Source organism: Camelus ferus, chromosome 10, assembly GCF_009834535.1.
Source record: "Camelus ferus isolate YT-003-E chromosome 10, BCGSAC_Cfer_1.0, whole genome shotgun sequence".
Taxonomy (NCBI): domain Eukaryota; kingdom Metazoa; phylum Chordata; class Mammalia; order Artiodactyla; family Camelidae; genus Camelus; species Camelus ferus.
The window spans coordinates 19,723,035-19,743,849 of record NC_045705.1 but is presented as its reverse complement, the minus strand read 5'-3'; the positions used below and the strand labels follow the sequence as shown (position 1 = coordinate 19,743,849).

Here is a 20,815-nt window from a genome sequence, read left to right as displayed (position 1 = left end):
GGCTTTTGCAGAGGCCTTGCTGAGGGTGGGACTTCCAGCAGCCACTGTCCAAGTAAGGAGGCAATAGTTAAGAAAGCTTTGTGATCACAGCTGTGGGGAAGATAGAGGCTTTGGGATGTGTTTGCCCTTGTTTAAAGGGTGGGCGTCTGGTTCTCCCCCAACAGCTCACTGTCTGCTGGGGCCTTTTCTGTGGGGGAATCTTCCTGAGCCCAGTGACTGGAAGGCCCTCTTGAGCCTCTAGTGATAAATGCCCTTGCCCCGGTGGCTGGGGGCAGCAGAGAGGAGTAATGCCTGTGTTTCCATTGTGGCCTCAGATGCTGATTCATAAATCACTTACTTTTTTTTTTTTGCCTTTGGTGAAAGCTGACTTTTCTTTGAGCTTCTTTGCTTGGAGATATTTCTGAGGATTAAAAAATATGGGCGTGTTTCCTCTTGTAAAAAATTCTTCACTTTGTAGCTAATTTGCACAGCCCGTGTAAGGTATCGCCCTAGTGACAAGTGGCTTGTTCCTCCTGATGATTTTGGACACAGCAGCCCGCTCCTTGCCATCAAGCAGATCGGGATAAGCCATTGCCAATTTGATGAAAGTGCAACGTTGGAGCGCAGGAGACAGCTGCGGAGCCAGGCGGCCAGAGGTGGGCAGGGCTTTCCAGAAAGAGTTAGCCACAGCATGGAGGGAGGATAAAGAGAACCTGGGAGCACAGTCTCAGGCAGGGATTCACACAGCTGTTTAAAACTGCAGGAAAAAGGAACCTGCCCCCACCCCCACCCCCCAGGCTACCAAGGCACAAAATATCAGAAAGAGTTCCACCACCACCATTCATTTGAAGCTTTGCATTTGATATCCATACATTTGAAGAGTTAAGAAACAAAGGGTGACTGCTTGCCTGGTGGACTTGATGGACGCCTAAGTTCAACGTCCCGCTCAGCGGCTTCCTGGCCGCGGGGCCCTGTGCACATGGCCAAATGCTTCCTCATTTCCTCTCCCCTCTGAAAACGGAATGATAATATACTTTCCTTATAGGATTTTGGGGAGGAGTAAATTTAAAGAACTTGGCAAAGCTCTTGTTAAGTGTTCAATGAGCAGTAACCATAATTGTTACTACCTGGTGGATTTTTTTTTTTTTTTTTGGTAACTATCACCTTTCCCCCCAACCGTACACAGTGCAGTAACAAGAACAACCGACTTGCGTAGACTGTAGAGTTTAGCAAAGTTCCTATTTTTTTTGCAAAGGTGAGCTCAGCGGAGGCTGGAGGTAGGACACCCTAACTGTCCCTCCGTTTTACAGGCTAGTAACGGGAATCAGAGCACTTAACTGACCTGAGCAGGTTCTCAGAGCACAGAGGGAAGAACTGGCCCGCAGACTTCAGTCGTCTGAGAGGAACCTTGCGCTTCCTTTGTACCAGCGTCGCTCTTACACCAACTTGTCCCTGAATGGCATTTTCCTGTAAACTCTGCTCACTTCCTGTCAGTGGACTGTCCTTATTCTTATGAATCGAAGCACCGTGAACCACTTGCACCCTGACATGAACACTCTCTGGGGCTCACCTGCTGTCTTAGTTTTGGGGTCACCAGGCAGGCAGAGGAGTTGCTGGGGAGTGTAGCCAAGGGGAACCCTGCAGACTCGTTGCTGACATGCCTGTGGCAAACCTCAGAGATCCCAAACCTGGTACTCCATGCCATTTGAGTTCAGGGAAACTCCCCTTGCTGCTACCTGGCTGCCTGGGAAAGGCTATGTGTGGGGTGACATCAACTTGGACAGTGAAGGTGGTTAAATCTTTGCCGGGGAAGCAACACCTGTAGTGATGCCCCCTCCACGCCCCCTGTGTGATTCACAGGGGGTGTAAGTTTTGGGCCTGGAAGGGTTAATAAGTCATCTTTCTCCAGAGACCTTCATTCAAGTCCTGGTCTTCCAGCCTTGTGTTTTGTTGGTTGTTTATGGTCTGTGGAACCAGGTTACCTGTTCTTCGTAGATTTTGGTCAAGCGACCTATAGATTCCTTCTTGTTAGAATGGGCCTAAAATCCCATAGTTGAGTTATAGCTTAAATGGCCTTCCTTCTTACCTGCGGGGATTAATTTTACTGCAGCCTGCAGACCCAGGGTATGCTGTTCTTGAAGAACGTCCTAGGACGTGGCAGAGCGAGGCCTGGACGGTGAGCCCACCCACCTGGGTTCTGATCCGGGTCGGCCCACGGGGTGAGCAAGACACTTCATGTCTGTGGTTGACGTCTCTTCTCGTCCATGATGAGATCGTTGAAGGAATGTGCAAGGCTCTTCAGCTTTTAAATTCCATGATATTTAAGCAGTGGTTTAGGAATGATTTAGAAGAGTTGATTGGTTACCTGACTAAAACTGAGAATTGCTAAGTTGTGGAGACACGAGTATTTTTATTCCTCTATAATTTGTTGTGCAGCTATACCAGGGATTATAAAAACTTATTACTAAGCAGTTTATATGTATTCTCTTTGCATGAAAGCTTAAGGGTTTTTTAAAAATTAAAAATGTGTTTATTCTTAATTCCTTTTAAAATATTTTATGAGGAGTCGCCATTCATTTCAGAAGTCCCTATGCCTGATTTATAGCCAGAAACATGGGGGGAACATTTAGACGGTACAGGATTCCTACCTAGCTCCCAGACCTGGGTTGCGGGGCCCAAAGCCTCAATTTCAAAACAAGCAGAGAATCAAAGAAACTCCTTGGGTGACTCTGATAAACAGCCAGGTTTAGGAAATCACTGCTGAGTTAGCCTGAGCTGTGTGATTTTGATGGAGTCAGCTTCTGATTCCTGGCTCTGCCCTGCTCATTGCAGTGTTTTCCTAGTGCTTGGACGTGCCTGCCTAGAACCTATGCTCCCTCAGCCACGTGCTTTCTAACTGGCAGCCAGGTTCCCAGATGAGCCCAAGTCTATTTTAGCTCCCATAATAAAATCTAAATATTATGGAGCACTCACCCTATGTCAGACTTCACGTGGATTATTTCACTTAGTCCTCACAACCACCCTCCCAGGCACAGTTTATCACTGCCCAGTATCGTGGGTGAGAAAAGTGAGGTTACATGGCTTGGTCTGGCTGTGGACTCTGGAGTGCTGGCCTTCCCCAAAATGGTACTCGTCTGAAACTTGTAATAAAACTCAGCAAGAAAGCAGTATGACTGAAGGAGAAAGAAGGTTTGCTTATCTGGACCGCCTGTGCCACTCCCTGCCTCCGAAGCCCCCCTCTGTCTTCTGTTGGATGTCACACACCGGGCTGCCCAAGGGGCAGCCTCCCTCTGTCCACCTGCCCTTTGGACTTGGGAAGGAGGTTTAGAAGCAAGTGCAGTCAACCCTATCCTGCAGGGGCTTCACTGCAACAATAGCCTTTTGACTAATTAAGTGCTTTTCCTGTGAACACTCTTGAGGAGTGAGAGGGAAGCTGGGATGATTTCAACTCCTTTTTCTTGACCTCCCTCCCACCTCCATCCCCAGGTATAGGTCATGGAAGGAATGAAGGGCTGGGGAGAGGGGGCACGGCGATGGGGTGGGAGCTGTATGTGAATGGAATGGGAGCCCTTGGGAAGGCTTTGTGGGAGGGCTGGGAGGATGTGAGTGGTCCAGAGCAAAGGGGCAGGGACACGTTTACTGCCAGCCCACTGTGAGCCAGGCTCCGTGCTGGGCTCTTTATGGAGAGTCTCTCATAACAAGTGCCACTGTCATAAATAGGTAGTGAAATTATATTTTATTCTGACTACCAATCAGTGAAGTAGGTGTTACTAGCTGCCTTAAATCCTTTGGGAACAAGGCTGGGTGTGAAAGTGAAGGCTGTCATCCTTGTTTAAGTGAGAGTTTGCAGACTCAGAGAGATGAGAGGACGAGTTCAAATGATGAGAGGACAATCCCCAAATGACAGAGGCAGGGCTGCAGTTCTGCCTTGATTCCAAAGGCTATGAGAGTATTTATTTAGTTTACTTTCTGGAGCTTAGAATTCTGGGTCCTGTGCTCTCTTGTGGGGCTGTGGGGCGGGGTTGGGATGAGCAGGCCGCTGGCCTGGTAGGAAGGAGGCTGGGACTTGGTCCTTGGTGCAAGGACGAGTGAATGCTGCGATTGCTGACTTCATGTCCCACCTTTTGCCAAAAAATAACTGGAGTGAATTAAGAGTTTTTAAAGCAGTCTTCCTCAAGCCTTTAGTGGTTAAGGACTCGGGTTTAGGGTCACTCTGGGTTGGAATTCAGATCTTGGGCTGCTTGTATAAACCCCCTTTGCCTTCATTTGTGAGGAGAGGGTAATACTGCCTGATTAGTAGGTTTGCTGGGGAGAGAATGCTTGGTACGTGGTAAACGCTCCAGAAGTGTTAGCTATTTCTGTTACCAACATCCATCCCCTGCCCTCCTCCCCCACTGTCTTTTACACCCTTGGAAGTGCCTCCTTGTCACACCTCTACCATCCAACCCTATTGGGACCCACGAGGTTCAACTGTTTTATGGAAAGTTACTCATTGATGCTGCCTTTGTTTGGCATTGGCTGGTGGATGGGGGCCTTCCCCATCCAACTGGGAGACTCAGTGTGCTGCCCTGGGGCTCCCAAGGCTGCGTGTAGCTTCCCCATTGACACCTATTTGGGGCCAGAGCTGCTCTATCAATTCTTTATTAAGACCAGTTATTTTTTATTTATGATGCTTGCAGGTTCATTAAAAATGGCACTCCCTGTTGGGGATACCGCAAGGCTTTTAGCCAGTTTTTATCAGGTTGTTAGAGTAGATATGAATATTTTAATAGAGAGAAAGAGCAAAGCCTTCAACAAACTTAATTTGTTCTAGAATCTAAGTGACAGGCTTAACAGGGGTGCCAAGTAATTCAGTATAATCAGCCCAGATAGTGGAATAAGGAACACAATTGAATGGACAGGGAGCTTTTCCAGAGGGGCCACAGGGGGATTTTCCACCTCCGAGCAGCAGTAAATCACTATATCCCTGGATCCTTTGAGTCCAGGTATGATCCAGCGTAGCCACGGGCAGCTTCTGGGCTGAGTTAAGTTCCCAGGAAGCCAGGGGGAGTGCTTTTGCAGATTCTCTTTTAACATTTATAGAATTCTTTTCCCAAGATGAAAATCTTACTAAATTATGTACAAAATGATGGATAGGCTTGGTCACTGCTGCCCATCAAAAGCCTATTTGGGGCCTCAGTCTTGATTGCGATCCTAGATACGGTGGCTGATTTCTTCATGCAGTTTTAAAAATATCCACTTGGGGGAGCTTTATGATTGAATTTTAAAATCCATATCAGATTTTAGATGTGACATGAGCTCCAGATGACTACTCCCCACCCCACACGCACACAACCACTATGATGACAAGCTACTGAAGCAAGCAATGGTTGCAGAAATACAATGATAAATCAACGTGAGTTGTTTTACTTTATTGGCAATTCCTCCCTCTGGATTTTGAAATTATTCTTGATTTTTAAAAAGCTTCCCCTTCAAACTAAAATAGTTTAGAGATAAAATAAAGAATAGCAGTACTTTCTGTTGTTTCTTGGATGAGTGTTCTGCAGAAGTATGCAGACATCAGTGCATACTTAAATGCATGTCCCAGTTCATTTTAAATAGCCAAAGCACCAGAAAAATCCCCTTTGAAAAAGTTTTATGAACATGGTCATTTGCAAGGAAGATACGATCATGAAACCAAATGTCTGAGCAGGGAATGCTGTTTTCTAGTATTCACCACGTAACTCTCCATCACCCTGCCTCTGTCTCCAATAGATGGGGCATGGAGAGGTCTAATGAAGGACAATCCTTTGCTGCCCGGGCAGAGGTCCAGGTTCCAGATGGCCTTAGGGGTCTACCCAGATTTGGACAGTTTTGATATAATGGAACGCTAGTTAGGGTTCCTAATTAGGACATTTGCTAGAGAATGTTGTCACAATATGGATGTACTATTAACCCATTTTACTATGGAATAAAATGAAACCAATTATAGACCCACATATACAAGTATGACTCTACGTGTCCACCTGCCAGCACAGAGGAAGCTGGAGTGTTTCTCAGAGGGGGGCTGGCTTGGTTATTGTTTGAATCTCAGTCTTACTCTGTTCTCTTTTCCTTTGTCCTCTTGAGTTGTCAGGGCATTATGAACTCTCTCCTCATTTACTTAGTGTCCAATGATTGGATTAATAAGGCTTTGCTACTGTGACAAAGCCTCTTTCTTGTTTTTCCTGCTTTCTTCCCAGAAGAGGAAAGGAAGAGTTCTGGAGGGTCACTTTTCAGCCTTTGGTCCCTTTGGTGAAGGGCGTCCCTGTACTGAGCAGCTCTGCCTCTTTCTGCGTTTGCTTCCTTCAGTGCCACTCCCCCCGCACCCCCACCCCCACCGGGTTGGCTCACCGGCCCCACCTCCCTCTCACCAGACAGCCTGGCCTGCCAACACACAGGCAGCCCACTCTCTGTCGTCATTGTCCTATGAGGACAAGTCTCAGGTACCTGCTCCAGTGAGGCCAGGCCTCCCCTCCCCCGTCACTTGTTCACCATCTTCATTGGTCACATCGATATGACTTTCACTGTCTGCTCAGTGGAGGAGAAATCTTGTGTCCTCAGGAACCCTGTTACTCTCATCAGGAAGACTTTTCTTCAGAAAAAAAAAATGCACCTCACTCCCACTTTCTTAGTATTTCTGTCCTTTTTGCTCTAATGGAGTGGTTTTTAAACTATTGACATTTTTTTCTTAAACAGATCATATGTAGCAGCCCAGCCCAGTCCACGCCTGACTTCAAAGGGCCCTGTGGCAGGTGTTTCCTAAGACACCTCCATCAGCCCCTGCCAGTCCCTCTGCAGTAGGGCTCTCCCACCAAGGGGTGGAGTCTGGTTCTCCTCCCCTTTTTGACTTGCTTTGACCAACAGAATGTGTGGAAGCCTCTAGATGCCTTGCAGCCCCTACTCCTCCTCTTGGGTCCTTGCCCCGAGACTGCCAAGACTACCAGAAGGAAAAGCTGTCCCTGTCACCAGAGGATGAGAGGAGACCTGGAGGAGAGCTGAGGCCACCCAGCCAACATCCGGCCCTGAGCGCCGGGCACGTCAGGATGGTATCTTGGACCTTCCAGCTCAGGTGCCCCTCCAGCTGACTGCAGCAGGAAGCAAGCCCACCAGAAAAGCAGAAGCACCACCCAGCCAAGTGCAGAATCAGGAGAAATGGTCAATTCTTGTTGTTTTCAGTCACTAAGTTTTGGGGGTGGTTTGTTACGGAGAAATAGATGACTGGACGAGGAGCCCTTCAGGGAGACCTTATGTTAAGTCTGGTGTGTCTCTGTGTGTGAAGTCAGCTTCTTTTAAATTGTGAAGTTGTTCCTGCATGATGGCCATGTAAACAGAGGAGAGACTGCTTCCAGCCGCCGCATGTTGCTGCCTCCTCCTGCCCTCTCCCAGCCCCCGCGTCCCCGCGCACCAGAAACATCGTGCCTGAGCTTGTTCATGTGTTTATTAACCATGAATGTTTTATAGACACCATGTGGAAAGCTTTCCATAAAATCACATTTGTGTTCGTTAAGTCTTACATTGCTTACATTAATTAGCTAAGAGATGCCTGCATCTCCGGGCACAGAAAGGCCCATCTGCTGTGATGGCAGCAGAGGAAGGATCTGGGCGCTCAACCGCCCAGTCTGACCCCGCTCCCTCGAGGGACTCCAGTGAACCCCGACAGTGGAGTGGAAGGCCACTGCTGTAACACACTCCAGTGCCTACTGGAAGACTTACAGTCACCAAGATCCCAAACTGACTAGGTATCTGTCATGTACACACGTGTTGCTTTCCTGCTGCAAGTGGATGAGTTTTTAAATTCTAGGGAGACAGCTTCTGGGGTTACTGTTGCATATTAACTTATTCTTGAACATTAGACTTAGTGTCCATTTTCCTAGTACTGCCTGGATAATAATTACCATGTTCTCACTCCTTACTGTGTGTTGGGTTCTGTGCTATGCACTTCACATGCATTGTCTCATTGAATCTTCCTAAAGACCCTGTGAGGCAGGTAATACTGGGCTCAGTTTACAGATAAAGAAATGGGGACTCAGAGAGGTTAAGGCATGTATCCATCAGGGCTGGGACATGGCACAACTCCAGAGGGCACCAGTCACATTGTTGCCTATGTAGATGGTGCCCTCTGGGGTTGTCCAGTTCACCTGGTGGCCTTGCCCAAAGTAACTAACAGTCTAAGGGGTGGCAGAGCCAGGATTTCAGACTCCAATGCCAGAGCACTTAATTTTATATAATTCTGTTACAACTTTCCACTTCTCTAAGCTACTTTATTTCTTCTGCCTCTGTCTACTTATTTATTTGAATGTCAGTCTGTCCCGCCACCTGTTCATCTGTCTATCCATCCATCCATCTATCCATCCATTCATCCATCCCTGCCTCCGTCCATCTATTCATCCTCTCACCTAATCATCCATTTAGTGGAATCAGTGAAGTTACTAAGTATCAGTAAAAGATCTGGATATACAGTTTCTTGAAATATATCTGGAAACATTAATTCTCTAATATTTATTCTTATTTTAAATTCATTTGACATAAAAACTTAAATCATCGACTATCTAAAACTAGAAAAGAAAAATTTCTAGAAACCCATGTATCAACAATTCAGATTTCATATTATGCCATATTTACTTCAAATTTCCTTTGTCCCTCATTTTTAAAGAAAGAAAATAGAGCAATGAAAGTCAAAACCCACCTCCTCTCTTTCACCTCTTTCTGTTGCCTAAAGATGGCGTGTCGTATGCATGTCCCCTTCCCATGCCTGGTTTTATACATTTACTGCACCTGTATGTATCTGTAAATAATACTTACTACTGTTTTGAGTTTTACAGTTTGCACTTATCATCTGTATGCTTTTGCACCTTGCTTGTCTTTCAACACTGTATTTTTTGAGATTTATTCATTGTGACACATACACATCTAACTCGTGTGCGGTTAGGTTGTTTTTTTACTTCTTTTGCTATTACAAACAATGCTGTTGTGAACATCTTGGAATGTGTCTCCTTGTTCGTGTGCACACAAGCTTCTGTAGGGAAGACACCCAGGAGTGGGATTACACATCTTCGGTTTTCCTTTTGGAAATGTTCTCCATGTGGTTGTGCCTGTTTACCCACTCCGGCCCGAGACAAGGGTTTCTATTTCTCCACGTCCTCAGCTACACTTGGCGTTTTCTAGTGGCTATCAAATGCTATCTCTGTTTCCCTGAGAATCACTGCATAGTTATATAGGTCATTCAGGTTTCTTCTTCTGTGAAATGCTTATTCATAATTAATAGCCGTTGCCTATTTTTCTACTGGGGAGTCTCTGCCTTTCTTATTGATTCATAGGAGGGTTTTTGTTTCTTTCTTTTTCTCTTTTTTCGGTCTTTTCTGGAAACAGATCTTTTGCCAGTTAATTGCATTGCAAGTACCATCTCCCACTACTTGCTTTTTTTTTTTTAACTTGGTTCTTCCTGTTTCTGTAGGTTTTTGTCACTTAATTTTATCCTTGAACATTTTTAAAGAGACAAGTCATTTAATTATAATACCCTTTCGCAGTATCATGGAGGTGTATGTAGGTAAGTTTTTTCTACATTTCTATAGGAGAAATTTTTAGGAAACCATTTATAGAGCTCTTACGATGAGTAATGCACTATCCTAAGTACTTTACAAGTACTGATCAATCCTTTTAATAACACAAGGAGATTGACATAGTTGCTATTCCATTTTAAAGATGAACAAACTGAGGCCCAGAGAGATTGAGTTATTGCCCCAAATTATGCAGTGATTAAGAGATGGACCTGAGGTTAGAATTCAGGGAGTTAGTTCCAGGGCTTGGGTAACCACTAAGAAGAACCACTTCTCAAAGTCACAATTCCTGCTCTCCAGAGCTCACTGGAAGAGAGAGACATGTGAGCAGGCTCCATTCTGCAGTGAGACAGACTTGTGGGAACACATATGGGGGATTGGGGAGGACTTCCTGGAAGAAATGGCCTTTGAGCTGAGTGAATGAGAATGAGATATTTGTGCTGGAAGCTGACAAAGGGAATGGTGAGAGAGAGAGAGAGAGAGAGTGTGTGTGTGTGTGTGTGTGTGTGTGTGTGTGTGTGTGTACACTTCCTATGGAGGGTGGGGAAGGACATTCCAGGCAGAGAGAATAGTATGTGTAGAGGCCTGGAGCGAGCACAGCATGATCTGGGCGCTATGAGCAACCCGGTATATTTAGAAGGTGGAATTTAGGGGTGGGGTGATTAGAAATGAGGCCAGGAATAGTGCCTGGTATTTGGCTGCCATTATTATTTAATATATGAATAGATGAAAGCTTTTAGTGTTACAAATGCGATCACGAGGCAAGCTCTTAATTAACTGGAATGCTTAAGGCATTGTCCTTTATAACTAGGAAGGCTGTCTCCCCAACCTCTTTGGTTTCAAGCTTTGTTCGTGAACGTGTGAGGAAATGTGTGCGTCTTCCTTATACCAATAAACACATTGTCACAAGCCCACTTCAGTCTTTTGCAGCTGAAGCTCTTTCAGGTCTCCCACGTAAGCATCCAGAATATTATAGGTCACTATCTATTACTGGTCATTACCTATTTCTAGGTCGTTACCTAAAGGTCATTACTGGGGCTGGTGGTGTCGCTGGTTGAGAAATTTGAGTTAAGTGAATTTATTCCCTCTAAGACACATATGGTGTAATGTTTGTTATTCATGCTTAGGATTGGCTTGTTTTCAGGTAGGCTAGAACTATTATGAATTAGAATTTTTTCCCATTGATTCAGCTCATTAGTTCCAGGAACAGACAGGACTTTTGGCTCCTTGTGCTGATCCAGCAGTTGCTAAAGTGTTGTTTTGTTAGGCAGAAGTTAAGGAAAGGAGAAATACAAGTCTGGCAAATGAAGTAGTTAGCAATGCCTTAATTCTTACCATAGTGGTTTTTTGGCCTCGTCTGGTTGGGATATTGTAGTCACGAGGCCAAGAACAAGGTCACCGCGTGGATCTGCTTTAATCTACGTCCAGGGCTGACTCCACAGATGCTGCTCTGCCCCAGAGATCATGGGGATGATGCATAGCCAACTCCTCACAGCAGTTCAAAGCCCGCACTCTAACATCCTGTACTGGCAGTGGTCAGTTGCTTCCTCTTTGCATGTAAACTATTTATTTATCGGGGCCCTTTTTGGTATAACCAGGGCTGGCATGGGGGGGGGGTTCCTAAGCCCCAGAGAATCAGTGCGCCTAGTGTGCCTTTGCTGTCCCTTTCTACTGGACAATGTCCAGCCTTCGTGGCCACTGTCGAGGGTGGTAAGGGGAGAAGGGAGGGACTAGGGATTCCCTTCTGGCTTCAGGGAGAGTTTCCTTTATTCCAAGCTGGGAGTCACTGCAGTCTTATGGGTGGGTTGAGGGCATTCAAGGAGGCAATAACAAATCCCATCTCGCTGCTCAACCCGTGGGAAGTTGCTGGTGGGGAGGGAGATGTGTTTTTTGCCATCTTGAATTCAGATTCATGAGATATTTTTCCACAGGATCTATGTTATAAATGATATTTAGATTTTTAGAGCAGCCCACAAAACTCTGTTTGCCTAAAGTGTAGCTGAAGAAGAAATGTGTTTTGGTTAAGTTATGGTTTATAAAAGGCAATGTTTTTCAAACTATTTTCCCCCTGCAGTGGAATCTCTCCTTCAGATGAATGCACAGGGAACTGCAATATATATAACAGATAAACGCAGAACTACTCTGGTTGAAGCAAGATTCGGCCTCATGGTCACTAAGTGTTGGTCCGTGAGATTCACTTTCCTTTTTGGTTGACATCACTGATCACTGCTGCCATCATCCCTTCTTTCCAGAGAGGGCGCTGTCCACCTTTCTGCTGCATTGCAAGGGGGAGGGGTGGGTACACGACTCTGTGGTCAAGGGAAAACTAGCGGTTCTAAAAACTGGTCTGTGGATCAAGTTGCATAAGAATCACGTGGGAAATAAAAAACAGATTTAAAAAAAAAGACAAATAACCAAAATGATCTAGGGCTGTTCCTCAAAATTCCAATTCAGTTGCCCTAGACTAGGTCGTGGAATCTTTACATTAAAAAGCTACTCCAGAGGATAAAGATGTTTGGAAGCTTGGACACCAGCTGCCTTCAGTTCCTGGCTACCTCCTGGCCAGAGGGTGTCCCTCCACACCACAGAGGGAGGAGGCAGATCCAGATATGGGAGAAGATCTGAGGGAGGGACAGGAGTTTCTTCCTTGCCTGTGGCCTGCCCCAGTACAGACTGGCTGCTTGTTTGAAATCTGTTTCATTTCCATTAATTGCCAGAAGGAGTCTTCACAGCCCTCTCCACGCAGGGCTGTGGCCTCACCCTCTGGCTTTAACTGAACCAGTGCAACAGAATGCAATTCATTTAACCTCCCCCAGAGTGAAACCACAGATGGGAGCTGAGGGTGTCTTTTCATATTACTAATCTGGGAACTGGTTCCCTGATGTCTAAGGTTTTAGAATTTATTTATTTATTTGTTTGTTTGTTTATTTGTTTGTTTTTTTGAAATGTGCTCCAAGTCTAATGATCCATTTAAAGGAACAATCATAGCCACTAAAGCTCTTGGAAAGAACCCTTAAGACTTCGCGTGACTCTGTGTTTTGTTAACGTTGTCAGGTGATCCCCCGATCCTGGATTGTTCTGAGTCAGGCCAAAGGCAGCCCGGGAGAGGCTCTAAAGTGTGGGGCCCTTCTAAGCACAAGACCCTGTGTGACTGAACAGGTCACACACCCATGAAACTGTGGAATCCATGAGGTAAGAAGTTTTACTATTACTCTTATTATTTCATGCCTTCCACTTCCTTTTTGTACTCTACATTTGCCAGTAATAGCCACGCACGCCCTCCCCCATCAAAGCACACACACAGGTATTATTCAAGTGTTCTTAGGGTCCCTCAGGTCTGTGGAGTTTGCTTTTGCTTTTTTTTTCCTTTTTTTGGTTAATTTCTTGCTTGAACCTAATGACAGAAATCGCTGATTATAAGGAAAATCATTCAGAATGTCTCCACTTATATATTCTGCTTTTCCTTTCCTTTTCCATGTTCATATCTGGGTGTAATTATACCAGTTAATTTTGTATTCTCTTTATTTCCATGTTTTTCTATAGTTTTTCTAAGTTAGTTTTTAGAAAGAAAATTATTTTAAAAATTAATGAAATGTGAGTTCATTGTTAACAATTAGAACATAGGTTCTAGATCTTGAAGAAGGAAATAGGGGCTGGGGAGGGAGGAAACAGGAAGGAACCAAGAACTGGAGAGAAAGACAGAGGAGAGACTTCAGGGGATTAAGGGTTTTGGTGAGTGGGGTTTGGGATCCTAGATGCATGAAGAGCATACTGGTTGTTAATAACAACAACAACAATAACAGCAACAACAACAACTTACATGTTGTGCTGAGTACTTTATGGAGCTCATCTCATTTGATCTTCACAATAACCCAAGACAACAGATGTAACTGGTATCACTAGGAAGCAGAAGAGGAGCCTGAGGCACTGGGAAGTTAAGTGACTTGCCTTAGGTCATATGACTAGTTAAGTGTTGGATCAAAGTTGGAACAGCTCAGGGGGCTGCTGCAGAACTTGTACTCCTGTGTGCTTTGTGTTTTGTTGTTATGGCTGTAATTGTGACTGAAGTATTTTAAAGCAAGTTCCAGTCCTTAAGACATTTCACCCCTCCATACTTTATTATGTGTTTCTAGAAAATATGGATATTTTCTTATGCAACTATAGTACCATTGTGATATTTAACAAAATTAGTAGTAATTCCTTGATATTGCGTATAGTCCAATCATATTCAAGTTCTTCTAGCAATGAACCATAATTTAACTATTTTTTCTACTCTTTTATATTTTGTTTAATTTTTTCTCTTTGTAAAATATGCTTCAGTGAACCTCTTTGCAAATAGAATACTTCCTATCATTTCATTAAAATAAGCACCCAGATGTGGAGTTAGAGTGTCAAAAGTTATGATCATTTTAATGGATACTGAAATATTTGAAAACTATTCTCCATAGGAATGCTTTTTTTAACATTAAAAAGTTAAAACTTAAGGTTTCTCAGATTCAGCTGGAAGATCCCATGAGTTCTTTGGGTAACCACAGACTCAGGGGTGGGTGTATAATTGAAAGTTGGTCCCTACAATATTTTCTGATATCTTTCAAAAAGGTGACAAAGGAATTTGCATTGTATGACCCAGAACAACATGTCCAAGAGAGGCAACCCATAGTTCAGGGGAGAAATGAAGATAACTGAAGTGATGTCCAGATAGAGTGACTTAGTCTGTCACAATATTGTGATTTGGACTCACTTTAATACACCTGTTTTATAGGGGATTTTGTTTTTCTTTTCTTATGTTCTAATGGATTCTAGCTTGGCTGTTCTAATGATTCCACCAACAGCCATTTTAGATATCCATTTCAAAATGACTCCTAGTCAGTTTAAGTGTCATGGAGCAAAGTAAAAACAAGAAATGAAAGTCTTACCACTTTCCCCAGTGCTTGCTGTTACATGCCAGGTGGTTGTTCTTGTCCTTGCTTTGCCTTTTTCATTAGATGATGTTTTGCTGGTGTCTTCTGTACAGAGTACTTTGTTTTTTTTAGGAATGAAGAATGTATTACAATGGTGATTTCATAGAAAGGATAAATATTTAGAATAGTAGTCTCGGGTTCCCTCACACCCTCATGCCTGCCTCCTTACCTAAGTCTGTGGCATCTTTTCTTTGCTCACGTGATAGTACTTGTTGGCTGTATTAGTTAGGGTTTGACTAAGATGCTGTAACAAAGATACTCTAAAAGTACAGTGGTTTAGAAAGGTAGAAATTTCTCTCTCGTGTAACAATTCCAAGGTGGTCCAGGTAGATGGGGCCCTTCTGCTCCATACAGACATTTAGAAACCTGGGCTCCTTCAATTTTTAAACTCTGTCATTCCCTTATGATATAGTCATTGTCTGTATGATTGAAGCTTGGCCCCTACTATTCTGAATTCCAGTTTCTGGGAAAGAGAAAGAGGAGGTCTGGGACCACGGAGTTCCTTTTGATTCAGAAGTCATACACATCACTTCCACTCATATTCCTTTGATAAGAACTGAGTCACATGGCCACACCTAACTGCAAAGGAAGCTTACAAGTGTAGTTTTGGGCTAAACAGACTTGTGCCCAGGAAGAAGAGACCAGATTTTGATGGGCAAGTAGCAGTTTATGACATATTATCTATGAACATAGGCTCTAGAGTCAGGCAGACATGAGTTCCAATTTTGGTTCTGTCACTGACCAGCAGTGTGAACCTAGACAAATGATTTATCTTCTTGATTTTCTTATTAGAAAAGTGGAGATAATAATTTCTATTTTATGGGGACTGTTATGAGAATCAAGTTGAATGAGTGATTTAATTACAAAGTACTTGAGAAAAAGTGCTGGTGGTTAAAAGCATAGAATTAGGAATTGGACTGGCTGAATTAAAATCCTGGCTTTATCTTTACTAGCTGTGTGATTTTCAAGAAATTATACAAAATTCTCAGAGATCCACGTTCTTCTTCTCTAAGATGAAGATACCATTAGAGCCTACCTATAGAAAGAATTCAATGATGTACTCCATACTGGGTTTATTAAATGATTTATTCATGCTCAATAAATCATGGTGGTCTTTTTGTAGTTATTATTATGTCTGTTCATTTTAAAAACTCCTGAGTTTTTCCCCCAAAAAGAAGTAGTAAGTTTAATTTGTGTAAGCATGCACCTGTTACAAGTTGCTGCATTCTCTTACACCTCTTGTTACTGCTTAGCTCCTACATCCTGTTAACATGTTCACATATTCAGCTTGTAAACAAGTTCCTGCTTGATTTCTTGGGTAAGCATCCACTGATGACTTTATATTCTAAGTCATATAGACTAGGCTGTTTAGTGTGAATTCCATAGCTTGTCTCAGAAGTTGAATACATTTTTTCCATAATGGTCTCAATCCCATCAACCATTTTGAATGGATTAAGCTGGCCTGAAGAAATCTCTCTATGGATAGCTAAGCAATGTAATAAAAATGGAAAACTCAGGGATGATACACCACTGTTTTAACCTCAGGATATCTCTCTCTCTCGTATCATGGCAATGACCCTGAATTATAATTTTCAGGTCTGATTTTGAGACTTATTTGCAGAATTCTGCTTCTCTGATTTTATGCAGATAACCTGAAGCCCTCTGATTGCTCCTCTTCTCTCCCAGGGGCCTTCCACGATTCCCATGTGACTGCAGGGACACTTTCCTCTTCCCCAGCTTGCCACCCCCTACTTATAGAACTGACACACCGCTCTGTTGTACCATTGTGCTCTCCTGAGTACTGTGGCATTCAGCCTGGCTCCGATGATATAAAATGAGGGGGTATGGATGCCTTTTTCAAACTTGAGACTAGCAAAAGACAAAACCCCCTTTTGTTCAAAACCATTAGAAGTGCAGTCTTGAGTTCCTGAGAAACCGTAGGGTGGGTCCTTTTCTTCCCCACACCCCCACCCGCTGGCTGCTGTAGTTTTGCATGAAGTAATTGAGCAAATCAAATACCAAACCTATAAAAGGTAGCATTATCAAAGTGAATGAACGAACGCTTACCTAGCAGAACTGTAAGACTTGGAAAAATAGGAAGACAAGTTAATGATCTAGAAATTGTATAGCTTTGCTGTCTTAGAATCATGGCAAATGGAACATATGGCATTGGGTCATTTTTTGCATTGATATGAAAAGAAAATGAGTTTATTTTACAAATAAATGGAGTTTGTGTTTCTGTTTGCTATTCATGACAATAATGTTTACCTCTCTTGAAATAGAAATATGTCACCTAAATATTAAATATAGAGAAAGATTTTTTCAACTATTAATGAATGATTTTTCTTTACATACCGTGGCTTCATCCACTTCAATAAACATTTTGTGCTTTTCTCTTCATTTGCTATTACTTTGTCTGATGAGGCTGTCTGTGAACAGAGGCATCTTAAGAAAAAAAGAGGGAATTGGTGAAAAGACAGACATGTTAAAGTTAGTATTTGCCTGAGTATTAGAATTTTAGATTAAGGTCTAGAATCAAATTCACTTCATATTCTTGTGGATTTTAAGATACAACAGTTTTTCTATTTCCTATTCTGAGATTCAGAATAGGCCCAGGATTCTATTAAAGTTGCCATTGAAAAAAATCTGCCACATTCATTGCTGTCATTGTGGTGGACATTTATTATTTTTATCTTCCCATCATCCTGATATCAGAGGCCTTCTTTTCCTTATGGAGACCACCCTGCCCTATGCTCAGTTCTTGTGACCCAAGTGTGGCCAATCAAAGTTCACAGTAATTGGGTAAGAAATGGGCTGTGTCTGAAGCCAGGTTAGTCCAAGTCAGCTTAAGACTTTTGAGAAAAAGGAGTTCTCTATCCATTGAAATTTCTAGGCTAGAGAATGAAGTATAAAGCTGACAGAGGCCATGTAGTCTTCTCCATGGTAAGAGTCTGCCTGAGACTGAAGCCAGCTGGGGGAAAATTAACCCAAGAGAAGGAGAAAGATTTCCGCCATATTGTCTGAGCCTGAAGTGAGATTTACCCTATTAAATTTCTTATATCACCCCCTGCCCCTGACTATTCTGAACTGGTTTTATCAACTTACAGGTGGAAGAGTTCTGGCTACTACAGTCATCATGATTTTCCTCAGGGAGCATTTGTTCGACACCTGGGTCATTGCGTATTAACTACTTCACAGGTAACAGGAAAAATACAGTATTAGTAGAATGATAGAATGGATGGGCCTCTTGGTCCAGTTTCCCATCTAATGCAGAACTCCTTTCCTCAGTATTCTTCATTGATAGTCATCCAAGAATCAAAATCACTTAATTTTTCCAAGGATTTCCAGATGCAACAGTGTTTTCGTTTCCTATTCTGAGTTTCTGAAGAAGTCCTGAATTCTATTCTGGTCCCTACTTTAAAAAAAAATCCACTACCTTGTCAGATAACTCACTGCTTTACAAAGTAGCACATTCCAGTTTTGGAAAGCTTTAATTTTCAGAAGGTGTTTCTTTTATTGAGTTGAAATATGTTTTATTTTTATATCACTCATTGGTTCTAATGCTTAAAACCATGCTGATTAAAGAAAAACCCTCTTTTACAAGATAGTATTTCACGTATTTGAAATACCAGTCACATCTCTACTTTGCCTTCTTTGCTCCCAGCTACATAACTCCAGTTGCTTCCCCCACCCGTCACGAAATGGAGATAAACAGACCACCTTGGTTGCCCTCACCTCGATTTACTTCTGTTTGTTAAGTGTCCATGGTAACCTGGGACCAGCACTGAGCTAGGACCGCCTTTGTTTTCCTCTAGACACTTATATGAGGGCAGCCTATCACCCAATTATATTTGAGGGCTTCTATTTCCCACCTAGTTTCTGGTTCATCACAAGCTTGTTGTGAGCTAGTACTTTCTTTCCCTCCCTCTTTTTTATTTTATTTTATTTTATTTTTATTTTTTGTGCAAACAGTTTTTAAGACAGGTCTGTGTGTGAGTTTTGGTTATTTGAGTCTATTTTAGGACTTTGCAACAACCATGAGCGTTTGTTCCCCTAAATACCCAACACCATGTGGAAAGTATTGTTTTGCCCATGTGTTTCTGCCTCATTTGGGACCTTTGTTGTGTAGAATGATGTAAGAGCCAATCACCGTTACTTGGGTCACTGAAATAGCCCATTGAGTAGATAAGAATATTCATTTTATCCATTAGGAGCTGTATTCAGATGTGGATAAGAGAGAGTAGCATAAATACACATAAAGTAGTTTGGAGGGAGGCAGCCCAGAGCTGGTATGATGTTTGCATAAAGCTGTGAAGGACTCAAGCTCCTTCTGTATTTATGTTCCACCATCCCAGTGCCTGGCTTCCATTCTCAACATTGCTTCATAGTCTTAAGATGACTTTCTAATATCTTGTCCACATTCTAGACAATAGGAAGGACAAGAGGTTGCTTCTCCTAATAGAATAAGCTTTTAAGGAGTTCCCCTAAATCTCCCCAAACCTCTCCTTTATATTGCGTTGGATGGTATTAAATCATGCTGCAAGGGAAGTTGGGAAATAATTGGGCGTATCAGTATAACCAGCCAGAAATTGAGGTTCTGCTACTAAGAAAGAAAGGAAAGTGAATATTAGGAGGTTAACAGCCACATTCCTAGAATGCTATATTGAAATATTTCCTTATGACCTTGGAAGGAAAGAGCAGCAAAAAGAGCCACTTAATTTGGACAACTCTTGCATGACCTTTGGGTTTGGTCTGCTCTGTTTTCCTCTCCAGGAGTTCTCCTATAGGCCTATATGGAAAGGTTAAAACACAGTTGTTTTTTCAGTCCTTCCTCCTCCCCTCTTGTTTGCTTGCATCTAGTACTAATTTGCCGACCTTGCAGTGGCAAAGATGAAAACTGTTGGAACTTAATAGTGTTTGACTTAAATTGAATTCCTTCTTTAATACAGTGAGAATGAGGTCTAGTCTTTCCTTCTTTAATAAAACAACTGAGGCAATAATTAAATTCGACATAATCTTTAATACAGATAATTCTTGCTTTGCATAGTTCTGATATACACAAATTTCATTTATCACAATTTAAATAACACCAGTTTCCCAACAACAGGGTTCAAATCTCAGTTACCAAATACATTAACTGATAAGTTGCATACTGTACAAACTTTGCTGCTAGATTTTTAGACCACAGGACACTGCAAAAGTGACAGATGCACATCATGATTGATGACCAATCTTGTCACTTCTTTCCAAGTCTGTCAGTGATTGGTCACTGTGCATCTGTTGCTCAGTTCACAGACAGGCAGCAAGGTATGTATTTGTGTTGCCTCCTTGTTTCCCAGTGATAAACACATATGGCACTTAACAAATAACGGATAATTAGAAAAGAGTATTGTTCAACAAAAATGACAATGCAACAAAGAAACAAAAGTACTAGTGCTGAAAGTGAAGTTCAAATCAAACATAAATGGAGTGTAGAAGAAATAGCTAATTTTGGGAATGTCAACATTACTGTCTTTTGAAAGACATGCAATCAGAGGAACTTAGTGAAGGCAAATTTATTGACATAAATGAGGAAAGTGGTTGTATGAAAGGATAAAAATGTCCCAGGGAACGTGACCCCAGCAAAAAGTTCACATAGAAGGAACTCTTGGAGATATTTCATGACCTTGAAAATACAAGGGATAAAATGTTGGAAGCTTGATGTAAACTTAGATGGCAGTGTGACAGTTTGCCGAGGCACAGAAACGATGCTCCCTCCCCACTGTCAGTTACATGATGACAAGAAGGCAAGAACCACTCAAGCTAATCTTGGTAGGTTTTTCACAAATAAGACATTTTACTTTCAATGTTGTAGTACTTTAATAATGTACTAAGTTAACATCAGCTTTATTTTTTTCATTTCCTTATACATTTATAACCAATAGTGAGAGAGTTTTTAATGTTTTGACAAAAATTTGTTAGAGGTCATAGAACAATTATGAGACTTCCCATTAAGACAGTTCTGCACAGTCTCAACTTACATAGTCATTTTATGTTCCTGTCCTACATGCAAGATGAGGATCGCCTATAGTTCACAGAGTTACACAATTTAATATCCACAAAAATTTTGTAGCTTAGGCAAATATTATCACACCCATTCCATTCATTCATTCATTTGTGTAAATGAAGTCACAGAGATTTGGTAGGTTCAAAATTACATAGCTAAATAACTGACAAGACTTGAACCATGATAATTTCACTTTAGATTCATTGCTTCTTATAGCCCCATTACCATGACACCCACAATCTTTCCAGATA

General features: G+C 42.5%; 1 long non-coding RNA gene across 3 annotated transcripts in view; it reads left to right on the top strand.

Moving 5' to 3' along the window:
• LOC116666337 overlaps positions 1-20,815 on the top strand; it is a 175,226-nt gene that overhangs the window by 21,007 nt on the left and 133,404 nt on the right. For 2 of the 3 annotated variants that reach the window (XR_004323135.1, XR_004323134.1), the window contains exon 2: positions 12,612-12,749. This is a non-coding gene — a long non-coding RNA (uncharacterized LOC116666337). Of the gene's footprint in view, positions 1-12,611; positions 12,750-17,625; positions 17,717-20,815 lie in introns of all 3 variants that reach the window. The other variant, XR_004323136.1, reaches the window with a different exon arrangement.